This window comes from Phocoena phocoena, chromosome 1 (assembly GCF_963924675.1).
Source record: "Phocoena phocoena chromosome 1, mPhoPho1.1, whole genome shotgun sequence".
Taxonomy (NCBI): Eukaryota; Metazoa; Chordata; class Mammalia; order Artiodactyla; family Phocoenidae; genus Phocoena; species Phocoena phocoena.
Window position 1 is genome coordinate 21,949,948 of NC_089219.1, and position 17,802 is coordinate 21,967,749.

Sequence of the window (17,802 nt, forward strand, 5' to 3'; positions counted from 1 at the left end):
AGAGCTGGGCCCTTTTAAAAGCAATCTGGCAATCTATTTTAGGAGGCGGTAATTCCTCCCCTGGAACTTTATCCTAATAAAATCATCTAAAGAGACAAAAAATAAAGTAGCAAAAACTTGAAAACAACTTACGTATCCAAGGTGTTTTGAGTGCTCATTTTGGGGCAAACTCGTGTTATACACGAGACACAGATGATCTCATTTAGTTCTCAAAACAATTCTAGGCAGCATATGCTATTTTACCCCTCATATACCAAATGGGGAAACTGAAGCTACAGGAAATACTGTGGTTTGGCCAGAGCTCAACAAAGTTAAAGCTGGGGTTGGAACCCAAGCCATCTGCCTCCAGAGTCACATGCTTCACCACTGCATTTTGCTGCCTCTGCCACGTCTCTGTCTTTAGTGACCCTTTGCTTCACTGCAGTTTCCTGTTCCCAGACCGATGTTGATATCTTGATCTGATAAGAGGCTCTTGAAAAGCTTCCACAAGGGCTGACAGGTAGTTGAGGAGTGATAATGATACAGAGCTCCTTTCCCTTCTTCAGAGCTGTGTGGAGAAGGGGCAGTGAGCAGCCATTTCTGGAGCCTCCAAAATGCGCTGGGGTCTGTAGATAGGTAATCTCATTAGAACCTCCCAGCTCCATTGTAGGGGATCATTAGGCTCTTTGACAGGTGTGGAAACTGAGGCTCAGAGAAGGGCGGTGACCAGCTCAAGGTCACACAGCAAGAAAGTGATAATGGATCCAGAATCCTAGCCCAGAGTGTCTAATTGTAGACCCCACCCTCCTTCTCCCGGCTGTCTCTTTGACAGAGACTCAAAATATAATTACTGTAGTGGACTCGGCATGGGGAATGTTGGGCTGGTGCAGGCGGGGAGGATGTTTGGTAGATAGGTCTAGGGGACACTGACCCAGCTCCAGTAGCAGATCCAGGACAGGAAGTTAGGCAGTCCCAGGTCTGGGATCCAATGGGTCCCTCCTCGGATCCCAGACCTTGGCAGATGCTTGACTAATGCAACTAAGAAGAAGGTCATATGCAAAGTCTGAAGCTACGTTCTTGTGCAAGTGGAGAACTACATAGGGAAACAGAGGCAGAATCCCAGTCAAGGACTGGGGCCAACACAGCAGAAGGAGAAGCCTGCAGCACCACGGATCTATGGGTCCCCCGAAGCATCTGCCGACTTTATGGCCTTTTCCAGTTCACAACTTTTTTCCCCACAAGGGAGAAGGGGAAAGGGACAATGACAACAGCTGACTCATCTCAGGGAAATCACCCTCCTGCCTGCCCCCCCAACCCAGAGGCAAATGAATACAGAAGACAACTTTATGCACTGTTGGTGGGAATGTAAATTGGTGCAACCACTATGGAAAACAGTATGGAGTTGCCTCAAAAAATTAAAAATGGATCTACCATATGGTCCAGTGATTCTACTTCTGGGTGTTTACCCAAAGAAAACAAAAACAGTAATCCAAAAAGTTGTCTGCACCCCTAGGTTCATTGCAACATTATTTACAATAGCCAAGATATGGAAGCAACCTAAATGTCCATCAATAGAAGAATGGATAATAAAAGATGTGGTATATATATGCAATGGAATATTACTCGGCCATAAAAAAGAATGAAATTGTACCATTAACAACAACATCGGTGGACCTAGAGGGTACTATGCTAAGTGAAATAAGTCAGACAGAGAAAGACAAGTACTGTATGATCTCACTTATACAGTAACAAACACAGTAAAACAGAAACAGAGTTGTAGATACAGAGAGCAAACTGGTGGTTACCAGGAAGGAGTGGGGGGTTGGGCAAAATAGGTGAAGGGGATTAAGAGATACAAACCTCCAGTTATAGAATAAACAAGCCATGGGGATGTAATATACAGCATAAGGAACATAGTCAATAATATTGTCATAATTTTGCATGGTAACAGATGGTTACTGGACTTGTGGTGATCATTTCGTAGTGGATTTAATTGTTGGATTACTATTTTGTTGACCCAAAACTAACATAATATTGTACATCAACTATGCTTCAATTAAAAAAAAAAATGTTCCTAGAACCTCCCATCCCACTTATCCGCACGCCCTGCCCTTGCTGGGCTTGGCCTGGGGGCTGAGCTGGGTGGTCATAGAGTAGGGGCCTCAAAGGGTGGAGCTAGGAGGGCTGAGGAAGCTGGTCAAGAGGAAGAAAACCTCCCTGTCATGGACTTATTCACCCCCGAATATTATCACATGAATCAAGAAGCTCTAAAAAAAAAAAAAAAAAAAAAAAAAAGAAGCTCTGTCCACATCTCCAAGCCTCTTGCCCCTGTTCTCTTAAGCCAGTGGCACAGTTTTCTCCTTTCCTATATAGCTCTCAAGGACCAGGAAAAGGACTGTACCTGCAGGGGACAAATGAGGAAGGGGTAAGGTTCAGCTCTCTTACCCCTGTTGCCCACACCACCCCTGCCCCCACCAAGAGCTGCTGTGCCCTGGGTTACTTCCCCAGTAATGAGAAAATCTAGAGTGCATCGGAGATGAAGTCTTCTCGGGGGGAAGGCACCTCAGGATAAATGATTCACTCCTCTGAGTGCAGAATGAGGTATTGAGATGTGTGGTTCTAAGAACCTTGTAAGAACAGATCAGACTCACCTTAGAAAGGAGCCAAACCAAGCTGTGGCCAAGACCGTCCACACCAGAAGCACCGTCTCCCATGCTTGGCCCCAGTTGGAGTCTGAGGAAGGCAGGGTAGGGAGGATGAGAAGCACGTAAATATTGAGTGCCTACGGTGTGCCACGAGCTGTACTCATCTCATTTCATCCTCGCTACTACTCCAAGAACTCAAGATTCTTAACTTTCCCCATTTCACAGGTGAAAATGGTATTAGTTCAGATTCTTTGCACTAGAATCAACAATCCACTGAAGTGAGTGTTTCCGGAAAGGGGGTGGGTGGGGTGAAAAAAGGGTATTAATTTTAAGGATCGGAGACTATGACCTGGAAATCATGCACATGGATTAGTACTCACCATGCATTAGATATAGTTCTAGGCACTTTTATTTAATCATTATGGCAACCCCATGAAGTAGGTATTAATGTCATTCCCACTTTACAGATGAGAATGAGGACACAGAGAAGTTAAATAACTCAGCTAGTAAATGATAGGGCCAGAATCTGAACCAAGGTAATCGGGAACCAGAGACTATGCCCTTAACCATTACACCAGTGGTTACCTAGCTGCCTAGCTAGCTGTCTGATAGCTGACTGGGCCTAAGAAATAATCTGGAATGAGGGCTTTATTCTTCTCTCTGGCTGTAGACCAGCTCTCTCTGGTGGAAAATGACCATAGCCAGCTCCTGATTTCCTATCTCCTCCATTTAAGAGGCCAATCAGACTAAGACTGGAATTCCAAATTTCTGGAGAAGAGACTCTAGTTGGCCCATTATGGTTCAGATCCATACCCCTGGTCCAATCAGTTGAGACAGGGTTGGGGGATGGGGACAGGGTCACGTAATACAGAAGCCCCATCACAGGAAATATGTGGAGATGGGAGGGACAATTACCAGAAAATGGGGAGGTTGCACTGAGAGGTCACCCAAAAGTTTTCCACTACAGGAAAATGAGACTCAGGAAGACTGGATAATTTGCCCAAGGTCACTGGTAGCAAAGGATGAAGCCCAGATCCGAGCCCAGGTTGATTTGTGTCCAAATTTTAAGTCCTTTCCTCCATAGCATACAACCTCCCCACAAAAGTGAAAAATCTTGGTTAGATGCATCAGGTAAGTTCACAAGGGAATTTTCACTCAATCACTATTTGTTAAGCACCTGTTTTGTATCCAGCACTGTTCTAGACAGTGGGGTTACATGGTGAGTAAAACAGACAAAAGTCCCTGTTCTCATGAACCTGACATTCAAAGTGATACAACTGAATAAGAAGAGAGGCCTGTCTTGGAGAAAAGCTCCTTTGGTTGCTGCCCCAGGTGGTGTGGAACATGGAAAGAACTTGGACTTTGACATCTGTCACAGACATTGACTCCTTTTAGACATTTCCCCATGGACTGCAAACATGGCACCAATTCTTCACCGTTCCCTGTACAGTCTTCCCTTGTTATCTGCTGGGGATTTGGTTCTAGGACAACCACTACCCCACCCTTGCAACTCAAATACCAAAATCTGCAGAGTATTTGCATGTAACCTATGCGCATCCTCCGGTATACTTTAAATCATCTCTAGACTATTTATAATATCTAATAAACTGTAAATGCTATTTAAATAATTGTAAATACAATGTAAATGCTATGTAACTAGTTTTTCTTTTTGGAACCTCCTGGAATTGTTTTTTTCGAATATGTTTGATCCATGGTCGGTTGAATAGGTGGATGTGGAACCTGCAGATATGGAGGGAGGGCCAACTGTATCCACACCCTTTGCCGTGATATTTCACAGTGCTCTCACACTCTGATGCTGGCCTTGGTCATGTGACTTGCTTTGGCCAATAGGGTTATCAGCAGATGTGATGCAAGCTGGGCCTTAAAAAGCACTTGTGTGATAGGGTTTGCCCCCTCTTCTGCCTCTGCCATTACCTAGGAGAACATGCCAGAAGTAACCCACTGGAGGAGCAGAACCAGAGGGCCTAGTCCTCCCAGCCAAGGTTAGACTAGATCAGCCAATAACCAGCCAATCTCCAGACCTGTGAGCAAGTCCAACCAAAATCAGCAGAGCTGCCTAACTGACCACCGGATGTATGAGCTGATTGTTACATGCTTTCGAAGCACGTGATTGTTTGCTATGTACTATTATTTCGGCGATAGATAACTGATAAACACCCCCTAACACTGTATTAACTTCCTCTGTGGCCTTGATGGAAAGGTAACTCCAAATGACCCATTCCACTAAAAAAGCCATTTTCCTATCCTCACCCTGGAGGACAGGGCCATGATGGAAACTAACCCCATCAAACACCTTACGTCCCGAGAATTTGAATTTGGAGGCAGTACAGCCAAAATAGGAGATCTCGCTGGAGGTCATTCATCGTGCTGGTGGTGGCAGCACTCAAGTGTAAATGCGTCTCCAACATGATCCTAGACCCTCCATCTCTCCTTTGCTTCCTGTCTGTCCCCAAACTTGCTTCTACAGCTCCCCATAAATTCTTTGAGCCTCGCCCACATCCCTCCAATAAATTCTCTTTTGCTGAAAGTTGGCAGAGGTGGTGTCTGTTGCTTGTAGCCAAGAACTCTAACTGCTCCTCTGCCAGCTAGACCCAAATTCAAGTCCCAGTCCTACTACTTAGCAGCAAACCATTGTGCAGGGACTCGATGACTAGGTGACCTCTCAAGAGATCATTTAGCCCTGGTGTCACCCAAGAACCACAGGGAAATGAGAGCAGCAGTGTCAGGGGCTCTGAGTGCCAACCCCCATTCTGCAGTGGAAGGGAGCAATTATCTCCTCTCCCGACATCTAGGCAGCTGGAGTCCGGCTAGGTGACTGACCCATGCTTCCTTCATGAGATGCTCCCACCTGGGTATTTGAATCTTGGGGGACAGTCTCAAAGACAAGGGAACAGCTGGAACAGTCACAGTGGGGACAGTGCCGGTGGCATTGTCCTCACAAGCTAGTTCCTAGAGCATGGACTTGGCTCCATGAGCTGCCCACCCTCCTGTTTCCTGGGTCTGGTTCTCCTGCTTTTCTTTCAGCTCTGGGACGCATCCAATGCCCTTCCAATAAATCTCATTCCTAAGTCAGTTTCAGTTACTTGCATCCAAAAACTCTGGTGTAGTAAGGATGATGCCCATTTTACAGAGGAGGAAATGATACTGGCTTGGAATTTATTTACTTGACCTAGACTTCTAACAGACTAGATTTTGAGCTCTTTGAGGACAGAGCTCTTTGATTCATCTTTATGTCACCATCTCCCAGAACAGAGTCTGGCAATGAGCAGGAACTTTGTGCATTTTTTGGAAAAGAGGAAGGAAGAAAGGAAAGGAAGGAGGAAAACAGAGAGAGGGAGGAAAGAAAGAAAGAAAGACAGATGTAAAAGGAAGAAAAGGAAAAAGAAAACTTCCCCCCCCCACCCCTATAAGTTCAGGCAAACTGTCAGCCTTTTCAGATCCATTTCCAAAGGCTTCCAAAGGAAGCAGTTGAGGTTTCTAGAACTGCACATCCAGAAAAGGCACAATCCCAACACTTCCCCCATCTCAGAGGACAGCAGAGTGAAAGCAAGAAAGGGCAGGTTTTGGAGTCAGATTTGGAATTTATCTCCCTGCTGGTTGTATGACCTCGGAACAAACCTCGGTATTCTGATTCAAAAATGAGCATGTGCGTCTGTGGTTTTAAGAGACGTGAAGTGCCTACAGAACAAGGTGCAGGGATTTAATGGCGAACAGACACAGACAAAGCCCTTGCTCCCCTGGAGCTTACAGACTAATAGTGGTTGTGTTGGGGACAACAAGTATTAATCAAATGAATAGACAAGTAAACGGAAAATTGGAATTGTGTTAGCACTACCTAGGTGAAATGCAGAGTTTATAATGGAATTCACTGACAGTTTATAATGGGAGAATTCGATCTAGTCCAGGAGGTTGAATAGGGTCTGTGGGAAATATAAAAGATGAGTTAGAAGTCTGGCAGACTGCACAGAGTATGCCCTGGTTAAATGATGAGAAATAACATGGCAAGTTTGAGGAACAAAAAGAAGTAAAAGACCAATAGATTCTTGAAGGGAGGCAGGACTAGAGAAATAGACAGGGAGCAGACCCCACAAAGCCTTAGCTACCATGGGAAGGGTTTTGGTCTCTCTCCTAAGAGCAATGGAAAGCCAGTGAAGTGTTCTGAGTGGGTGAGTTAAATGATCAGATTTGCATTTTGGAAAAATAACCCTGGCAATGGTATGGAGAACAAACTGGAGATAGGTCATAATGGACCCAAGAGACTGGTTTAGGTGGCCAATGCAGAAGTCCAGGCAAGAAGAGTTAACAGTTTAGACAGAGGTGGTGGCTTGGAGTGGAAGATGAGAAGACTGAGAGAAATCGATGAATTTAAGATCAAGAAGGTAAAATGGAAAAAACTCAGTCAAACTCCACTGAAATGGTTTTGACAAATAATAGGTACCATTCCCATTCAGTGGAGGGTATTTTTGTTTTTGTTTTTTGCTTGGTTTTAATGATTGTTGTTGCTACAAATAAAATTCCATCAAATAAATAGAAAAAAAAAAAAAGACTCAGTCAAAGATTGGATTGGGAGGAAGGAGAGGATGGACATTAAGGATGATTGTCCAGGTTTCTGGCTGCCATAGCTGGAGGGATGGTGGTGCCATTTACTGACTTGGGGCCTGGTTTGGAGAGAAGCTTTGAGACATCTTGAATTTGGAGGGCCATCAAGATAGCCAAGTGGAGATGTCAGGTGGGCATTTAGATAAATTTGTCTGGACTCAGAGATGTTTGGGCTAGAGATGTAGATAGGTAACCATAGTTGGTAATTATGCCTTGGACTCAGTGGGCTTGCCTGGGGAGAGAATATAGAGTGAGGATAGAAGTCTAGAGCTGAAACTTGAGAAACAATATTTAAAGTCAAGTAAAGCAGAGAGGGGTGGGGGAGGGAAGGATTGGGAGTTTGGGATTAGCAAATGCAAGCTAGTGTATATAGGACGGATAAACAATGAGGTCCTACTGTATAGCACAGGGAACTATATTTGATATCCTATAATAAACCATAATGGAAAAGAATATGTATTTGTGTAACTGAATCACTTTTATGTACAGCAGAAATTAACACAACATTGTAAACCAACTATACTTCAATAAAATGAAAGAAAGAAAGAAAGAAAGAAAGAAAGAAAGAAAGAAAGAAAGAAGGAAGGAAGGAAGGAAGGAAGAAAGAAAGAGAAAGAAAGAAAGAAAGAAAGAAAGAAAGAAAAGAAAGGAAGGAAGGAAGGAAGGAAGGAAGGAAGAAAGAAAGAAAGAAAAAGGGAAAGAAAGAAAGAAAAGCCATGGGACTTTCCTGGAGGTCCAGTGGTTAAGACTTCATGCTTCCGCTGCAGGGGTGTGGGTTCAATCCCTGGTCAGGGAACTAGGAACCTACATGCTGCTTGTGTAGCCAAAAAAAAAAGAAAGAAAAAAGAAAAGAAAAGCCAAGAAAAATACATAAATAAAGTCAGGTAAAGAAGGCTGAATCTGCAAAAGATACAAAAGAGTAGCCAGACAGATGGTGGACAAAGCAGAGAGAATAGATACTTACTGCCTTTGCCTTCCAGCACGCACTCCGTGGTAGGCAGAATAAGGTCTCCCCCCTTACCCCATTTCCCTGGCCCAAAGATGTCCATGTTCGAATTCCTGGACTCTGTGAATATGTTACCCTACATGGTAAAAGGAGCTGCACAGATATGCTTAAATTAAGGATTTTTGAATAGGGAGATTACCCTGGATTATCCAGGTGGACCCAATGAAATCACAAGGGTCCTTATATAAGGGAGGAAAGAGGGTCAGAGTCAGAGAAAGAAACTTAACAACAGAACCAGGAGCTGGAGTGATGTGGCCATAAGCCAAGGAGCTAGAAAAAGGAAGGGGAGGGATTCTCCCCTAGGAACACAACCTGCCAACACCTTGGTTTTAGCCCCATGAGACCCATTTCAGACTTCTGACCTCCAGAACTATAAGAGAATAAATTGTGTTGTGTGAAGCCACTGCACTTGTGGTAACTTGTTACATACAGCAGGAAATCAATACATGACCCCTCTTCTTTTGACAGCAGTACCCCAATTTTGCTTTGGGGAAAGCAGCTCAATTCTAAGCCTATATACTCCAAAGAAGCTAACTCTAAGCTGGGGGTCCAATGATGGGGTAGGTGACATAGCCTAAGCCAGTCTCCCATCCCACCCCCTCCCCCGCCAGCCACATTGATCAATCAGGATCGGGCATATGATCTCAGCCAGCCCCATCAGAGCAAATCTCGGGATTTACGCTAGGGCTGCTGGGGGAAAGGGCCTCACTCCTCTTTGCTGAATGTGAAGGAGGAAGCACACAGCCCTGGGAGCCACTGGCAGCCATCTCACAACCAGGGGAGAGAGACCGTCTGAGAACCGAGTCCATATGGAATAGTACAGCTGAGAGAGGGGGATAAAAGAGTAACTGGATCCTAACACAGGGCTGCTGTTCACCTGGTACGCACTGGAATGGCTGATTATTGTTGAAATATTTCTGTTGGTAAGTAAATGCTGCCCAGAACCCCCTGGGAATAGGAGTGATTTTGCCACTTCCTCCCAGCCACCCTTCTGCAATCCCTGAACTTCCCCATGATCCGGTAACTGAAGAGTTAATGTCAGAACCAGCAGGGGACTTCCAGGACACTCCCTCTTACTGTTCTGAGAGTCAATGACAAAGCAAGGCCAGTTGTTAAATATTTTGAATGTCATTCCAGTACTCATACTATGGTTTGAACCCCTCTATTCAACTGGGTGCAAACATCTACTCCTGGACTATTCTGGAGTTACTGAGACAATATGTTCTTTTGATGGTGTTGTTGAAACCAGTAGAAGTCAAGGTTTCTGTCACTTGATAACCCAAAGAGACGCCACACTTTTCCAACAGCTCTCCACTCCCTGCCGTGCGCTGCTGCCCTGAGCTCTGGGCTCCTACTAAGCTAGCGCCGCCATCTCCTTCCCATCATGATCATCTACCGGGACCTCATCAACCATGATGAGATGATCTCCAATATCTACAAGATCCGGGAGGTCACGGGGGTGGGGTGGGGGGCTGTGTCTGCAGGTGGAGGGGAAGGTAGTAGGACAGAGGGTAACACTGATGACTTGCCTCCGCTGAAGGCCGGGAGGGCGAAGGTACCGAAAGCACAGTAATCACTGGTGTGGGTATTGTTATGAACCGTCACTTGCAGGAAACCAGCTTCACAAGAGAAGCCTACAAAAAGTACATCAGGGACTTCCCTAGTGGCTCAGTGGTTAAGAATCCGCCTGCCGATGCTGGGGACAGGGGTTCGAGCACTGGACCGGGAAGATCCCACATGCCACTGAGCAACTAAGCCCGTGCGCCACAACTCCTGAGCCGGCACTCTAGAGCCCACGAGCCACCACTACTGAAGCCCACGCACCTAGAGCCTGTGCTCCACAACAAGAGAAGCCACCGCGATGAGAAGCCCACACACCACAACGAAGAGTAGCCCCCGCTCGCCTCAACTAGAGAAAGCCCGCGCACAGCAGCGAAGACCCAATGCAGCCAAAAATAAATAAATAAATTTATTTTTTAAAGAAAAAGTACATCAAAATTATATGAAGTCAATCAAAGGGAAACTTGAAGAACAGAGATCAGAAAGAGTAAAACCTTTACGACAGGGGCTGCAGAACAAGTCAAACACATTCTTGCTCATTTCAAAAACGATCAGTTCTTTACTGGTGAAAACGTAAGTCTAGATGGCATGGCTGCTCTGCTGGGCTACCGTGAGGATGGTGTGACCCCACGTATGATCTTCTTTAAGGAAGGCTTAGGGATGGAAAAATGTGAACAGATTTGGCTGTTACTTTGGATCTATCACCTATCATCATAACTGGCTGGCTGCTGCCTTTCATCCACACAGCACCAGGACTTAGACAAATGGGACTGATGTCACCTTGAACTCTTCATTTATTTTGACATTGTTTTATTTGGAGTAGAGGCATTGTTTTTGAGGAAGAAAACCACAAAACATGTCACGTAGGTTGTCTAAAACATGAAATTCATTTAAACTAAACAAAAAAAGAGACCCCACAAACACCAGGAGATGTGAGGTCACAGAAGCCAGGTGATAAGAGTTTTAAGAAGAGAGGAATGGTTAACAGAGTCAAATGCTGTTGAGAAGTGGAAACACTGAAACCTCATAAACGTGTAAACCATTTGAGCCCAGGGCAAGTGCTCCCAGAGGTGGTTCCTCTCCCCTCTAGTCTCCTACAGCTCCATCCAGAAATATTCACATAGGTTAGATTTAGCTGCATGTAACAGGAAATCCAAAACAGCAGAGACTTAAACAAGAGAGAATTTTATTTCTCTCTCAAATAGAAGTGGCCCAGAAGTAGGCAATAGAGGACAGGGTTGGTACGCCACCAGTATCACGGGCCCAGCCTCCTTGTATCGTTCTCTTCTACCATCACGGCAAAGAGCTTCCATTTTCAAGGTCACTTCAAGGCCAAAGACAGCCGTTGGAGTACCAAATTCCAGGTGAGAAGAGAAAGGAGGCACAGGCAGAAGAGGCTCACTTAGCTGAGTCAACTCCCTTGAAGTAACATTTCCAGAAGTCCCATCAGCTCTTTCACTTACATCTCTAAAGTAAGTCAGAAAGACAAAGACAAGTATCGTATAATATGACTTATATGTGGAATCTAGAAAAATGGTACAGATGAACTTATTTGCAAAGCAGAAATAGAGTCACAGATGTAGAAAACAAACTTATGGTTACCAAGGGAGGAAGGAGGGGTGGGATGAACTGGGAGACTGAGACTGACATATACACAGTACTATATATAACATAGATAACTAATGAGAACCTACTGTATAGAATACTGTGTATACTGCACAGGGAACTCTACTCAATACTCTGTAGTGACCTAAATGGGAAGGAAATCTAAAAAACAGTGGATATATGTATATGTATAACTGACTCACTTTGCTATACAGCAGAAACTAACACAACATTGTAAAGCAAGTATACTCCATAAAAACCTTTTACCTACACCTCATTAGCTGGAACTTAGTCACAAGGCTGGCTCCCCGAGGCTGTAAGGAAGTATAGTCTTTGAGCTGGATGCATTGTTACTTCCAATAAAATAGGGGTTCTGGGACTTCCCTGGTGGTACAGTGGTTAAGAATCTGTCTGCCGGGCTTCCCTGGTGGCGCAGTGGTTGAGAATCTGCCTGCTAGTGCAGGGGACATGGGTTCGAGCCCTGGTCTGGGAAGATCCCACATGCCACGGAGCAACTAGGCCCGTGAGCCACAACTACTGAGCCTGCACGTATGGAGCCTGTGCTCTGCAACAAGAGAGGCCACGATAGTGAGAGGCCCGTGCACCGCGATGAAGAGTGGTCCCCGCTTGACACAACTAGAGAAAGCCCTCGCACAGAAACGAAGACCCAACACAGCCAAAAAAAATAAACAAACAAATGTGGGGTTTAAAAAAAAAAAAAAAAAAAAAAGAATCTGTCTGCCAATGCAGGGGACACGGGTTCGATCCCACATGCAGCAGGGCAACTAAGCCCGTGCTCCACCACTACTGAGCCTGCGCTCCAAAGCCTGCACGCCACACCACTGAGCCCACGTGCCACAACTACTGAAGCCTGCGTGCCTAGAGCCACCACACTGCAACGAAGAGTAGCCCCTGCTCGCCACAACTAGAGAAAGCATGCACAGCACCGAAGACCCAATGCAGCCAAAAATAAATAAATTTATTTTTTAAAAATAGGGGTTCTGTTTTGGAGTAGGGAGAGAATAGATATTAGGTAACCGGCAATATTGCCGCAATTAACTGCTCACATTCGATGGCCCATGTAATGGTCCTTGACAGGTTACAAAATGGTTTTGTCTCCATTGTCTCCCCCACACCTTCTAACACATCTCTGCAGTAGCTGTCATCACACCCGTTTTTACAATTGGAGAAAATGAGGCTCAGAGATAGGCATTCCGTTACCTAAGGCCAAACAACTAGTGATGACAGAAGTGGGAGACAAATCTAGATCTAACTCCAAGGCCAGGGTTCTTCCGCATTCCCCACCTTGCCTTCCTGAACAATTTTTGGCTGCTGCTGTAATTAGAATTCATTTGTTGTGAAACATCCATAATGTTGCAGGCCGTGAGATCAAGTATTGCTATAAACAATGAAACAATGAACTGCAGAGAGCAATGATCATCTCCTCCGTTTCTAGTCTCCCCCTCCCTCTCTAGTCTCCCCCTCCCTCTCCCTAGTGCCCACAGGGTACATAATAAGCCTGGGCAGTATAAGTTACTGCCCCTCCCTGGACAATGCCCAGCCTGGGGCAACATCAGTGCCAGTTGAGGAGATGCGGTAGGGGTATCAGCAGTTAATCTAAGGAGAAATGGGCTTCCTGTCATCCAAGAACAACCGATTTGCATTCCAAGTGTCAAATCATCCTCTCCCTAGGAGAGAGAAAAGAACCAATATTTACTATATCCATTTTACAAATAAGGAAACCGAGGCTGGGGAGGTGAAGTGATTCACCCAGGATTGCACAGCCAGTGACGGAGCTGAGATTCAAAAGATTTGTAGCATTTGCTAATTTCTGTGGTGTAAATACTCAGTCAAGCTACCAACATGACATCTCTGAACACAGAGTTGGGAAGAGATGCTCACAGTAGACCCTCACAAGCCAGGATGACCCAGCTCTAGCACCACTGAATAGCAGACATAACATACTATTGCATTTTTAACACATCTGCCACTTGCTGGAGTGTGAAGGCAGAGACTTTATCTTTTTCTGTCCCCACAGCACATGGCAGAGTGCTACCTATGATGGGCAATCATTAAACATTGGGGAATGAAAGAAGGAAACCCATTCTCTTTTTCTTTTAACTAATTTTTATTGGAGTCTAGTTGATTTACACTGTGGTGTTAGTTTCGGCTGTGCAGCAGTGAATCAGTTATCCATATACATATCTCCACTCTTTTTTAGATTCTAGTCCCATATAGGTCATTACAGAGTACTGAGTAGAGTTTCCTGTGCTATACAGTAGGTTCTCATTAGTTAACTATTTTATATATAGTAGCGTGTATATATCAATCCCAATATCCCAATTTATCCCTCCTACCCCCTTCCCCCACTTGGTAACCATAAGTTTGTTTTCTACATCTGTGACCCTACTTCTGTTTTGTAAATAGGTTCATTTGTGGCATTTTTTTAGATTCCACATATAAACGATATCATAAGATATTTCTCTTTCTCTGACTTACTTCACTCAGTATGACAATCTCTAGGTCTATCCATGTGGCTGCAGATGGCATTATTTCATTCTTTTTTATGGCTGAGTACTATTCCATTGTGTATATACACATATATACGCCCACACCCATTTTCTTTTCACGAGGCCATGATGCCTCAGACAGCCGCATGTACCAAAAATATTACATATGTATAGAATTTTACTGACTAAGCTCTTTCACACACAGTAACTCAGGCAGAGTTTGTTGACTCCATGGCAGGCAACCCCACCTTGAACATGCTGGACCCACTGTAAGAACAGCTCCTTTGGAAGTCTGAATTTCTCTCCCCTCACCTCATTTCTTCCTACCCCATCCTCCCCCCACTTTTTTCCAACTTGTGTGTGTGTGTGTTAACATAAAATTGACTATTGTAGCCATTTTTGGGGGTCATTTTGTAATTTGATTTATTAAGTTTTGCAAAGGAATTTTATTGCTTTTTATGGAAATTTAATCTTGATCTTCATACCTAGAATCTATTATAATTTTTAATACTTTTAAAATTATTAATATTAGTTTACTCAATCCCTCACTTTATTTCCTGCTGTTTTGCTGCTCGGACGTTTTAGACTTTTAAATTATTTTAGATAGCTCTTCTTCTCACTCCCAGAGGAAAATGACCTGCTCTTGTAATAATCCTCTGGCATTATGCTGATTTCTTTTAACTCAATAAGGGGTCTATTCAAAGGAAATTGAAGTCCTGACATTGAATTCTAAAACAATTCTCCCTTTGTCGCTTTATCCAATTCTTTTTTTTTTGAATTTTATTTTATTTATTTTTTTATACAGCAGGTCCTTATTAGTCATCAATTTTATACACAGCAGTGTATACATGTCAATCCCAATCACCCAATTCATCACACCAACCACCCCCCCACCGCCGCTTAACATCCTTGGTGTCCATATGTTTGTTCTCTACAACTGTGTCTCAATTTCTGCCCTGCAAACAGGTTCATCTGTACCATTTTTCTAGGTTCCACATACACGCGTTAATATACGATATTTATTTTTCTCTTTCTGACTTACTTCACTCTGAATGACAGTCTCTAGATCCATCCACGTTTCTACAAATGATGCAATTTTTTTCCTTTTTATGGCTGAGTAATATTCCGTTGTATATAATGCACCACATCTTCTTTATCCATTCATCTGTCAATGGGCATTTGGGTTGCTTCCATGACCTGGCTATTGTAAATAGTGCTGCAATGAACATTGGGGTGTATGTATCTTTTTAAATTATGGTTTTCTCTGGGTATATGCCCAGTAGTGGGATTGCTGGATCATATGGTAATTCTATTTTTAGTTTTTTAAGGAACTTCCATACTGTTCTCCATAGTGGCTATACCAATTTACATTCCCACCAACAGTTCAAGAGGGTTCCCTTTCTCCACACCCTCTCCAGCATTTGCTGTTTATAGCTTTTCTGATGATGCCCATTCTAACTGGTGTGAGGTGATACCTCATTGTAGCTTTGATTTGCATTTCTCTAATAATTAGTGATGTTGAGCAGCTTTTCATGTGCTTCTTGGCCATCTGTATATCTTCTTTGGAGAAATGTTTATTTAGGTCTTCTGCCCATTTTTGAATTGGGTTGTTTGTTTTTTTAATATTGAGCTGCATGAGCTGTTTATATATTTTGGAGATTAATCCTTTGTTCATTGATTTGTTTGCAATTACTTTCTCCCATTCTGAGGGTTGCCTTTTTGTCTTGTTTATGGTTTCCTTTGCTGTGCAAAAGCTTAGAAGTTTCATTAGGTCCCATTTGTTTATTTTTGTTTTTATTTCCATGTCTCTAGGAGGTGGATCAAAAAAGATCTTGCTGTGATTTGTGTCAAAGAGTGTTCTTCCTGTGTTTTCCTCTAAGAGTTTTATAGTGTCCGGTCTTACATTTAGGTCTCTAATCCATTTTGAGTTTATTTTTGTGTATGGTGTTAGGGAGTGTTCTAGTTTCATTCTTTTACATGTAGCTGTCCAGTTTTCCCAGCACCACTTATTGAAGAGACTGTCTTGTCTCCATTGTATATCCTTGCCTCCTTTGTCATAGATTAGTTGACCATAGGTGCGTGGGTTTATCTCTGGGCTTTCTATCTTGTTCCATTGATCTATGTTTCTGTTTTTGTGCCAGTACCATATTGTCTTGATTACTGTAGCTTTGTAGTATAGTCTGAAGTCAGGGAGTCTGATTCCTCCAACTCCGTTTTTTTCCCTCAAGACTGCTTTGGCTATTTGGGGTCTTTTTTGTTTCCATACAAATTTTAAGATTTTTTGTTCTAGTTCCGTTAAAAATGCCATTGGTAATTTGACAGGGATTGCATTGAATCTGTAGATTGCTTTGGGTAGTATAGTCATTTTCACAATATTGATTCTTCCAATCCAAGAACATGGTATACCTCTCCATCTGTTGGTATCGTCTTTAATTTCTTTCATCAGTGTCTTGTAGTTTTCTGCATACAGGTCTTTTACCTCCTTAGGTAGGTTTATTCCTAGGTATTTTATTCTTTTTGTTGCAATGGTAAATGGGAGTGGTTCCTTAATTTCTCTTTCAGATTTTTCTTCATTAGTGTATAGGAATGCAAGAGATTTCTGTGCATTAATTTTGTATCCTGCAACTTTACCAAATTCATTGATTAGCTCTAGTAGTTTTCTGGTGGCATCTTTAGGATTCTCTATGTATAGTGTCATGTCATCTGCAAACAGTGACAGTTTTACTTCTTCTTTTCCAATTTGGATTCCTATTATTTCTTTTCTTCTCTGATTGCCATGGCTAGGACTTCCAAAACTATGTTGAATAATAGTGGCAAGAGTGGACGTCCTTGTCTTGTCCCTGATCTTAGAGGAAATGCTTTCAGTTTTTCACCATTGAGAATGATGTTGGCTGTGGGTTTGTCATATATGGCCTTTATTATGTTGAGGTAGGTTCCCTCTGTGCCCACTTTCTGGAGAGTTTTTATCATAAATGGGTGTTGAATTTTGTCAAAAGCTTTTTCTGCATCTCTTGAGACGATCATATGGTTTTTATTCTTCAGTCTGTTAATAAGGTTTATCACGTTGATCAATTTGCGTATATTGAAGAATCGTTGCATCCCTGGGATAAATCCCACCTGATCATGGTGTATGATCCTTTTAATGTGCTGTTGGATTCTGTTTGCTAGTATTTTGTTGAGGATTTTTGCATCTATGATCATCAGTGATATTGGTCTGTAATTTTCTTTTTTTGTAGTATCTTTGACTGGTTTTTGTATCAGGGTGATAATGGCCTCATAGAATGAGTTTAAGAGTGTTCCTTCCTCTGCAATTTTTTGGAAGAGTTTGAGAAGGATGAGTGTTAGCTCTTCTCTAAATATTTGATAAAATTCACCTGTGAGGGCTTCCCTGGTGTCACAGTGGTTGAGAGTCCACCTGCTGATGCAGGGGACACGGGTTCGTGCCCCAGTCCGGGAAGATCCCACATGCCGCAGAGCAGCTGAGCCCGTGAGCCATGACTGCTGAGCCTGCGCGTCCATAGCCTGTGCTCCACAACGGGAGGGGCCACAGCAGTGGGAGGCCCGCATACCACAAAAAAAAAAAAAAAAAAAAAAATTCACCTGTGAAGCTATCTGGTCCTGGACTTTTTTTTTTTGTTGGAAGATTTTTAATCAAAGTTTCAATTAAATTACTTGTGATTGGTCTGTTCATATTTTCTATTTCTTCCTGGTTCAGTCTTGGAAGGTTATACCTTTCTATGAATTTGTCCATTTCTTCCAGGTTGCCCATTTTATTGGCATAGAGTTGCTTGTAGTAGTCTCTTAGGATGCTTTGTATTTCTGCGGTGTCATAATTTCTCCTTTTTCATTTCTAATTTTATTGATTTGAGTCCTCTCC

General features: G+C 43.2%; 1 pseudogene; it reads left to right on the forward strand.

Moving 5' to 3' along the window:
- Positions 1 to 9,634: 9,634 nt before the first annotated feature.
- Positions 9,635 to 10,527, forward strand: LOC136122497 (translationally-controlled tumor protein pseudogene; annotated as a pseudogene).
- Positions 10,528 to 17,802: the final 7,275 nt, after the last annotated feature.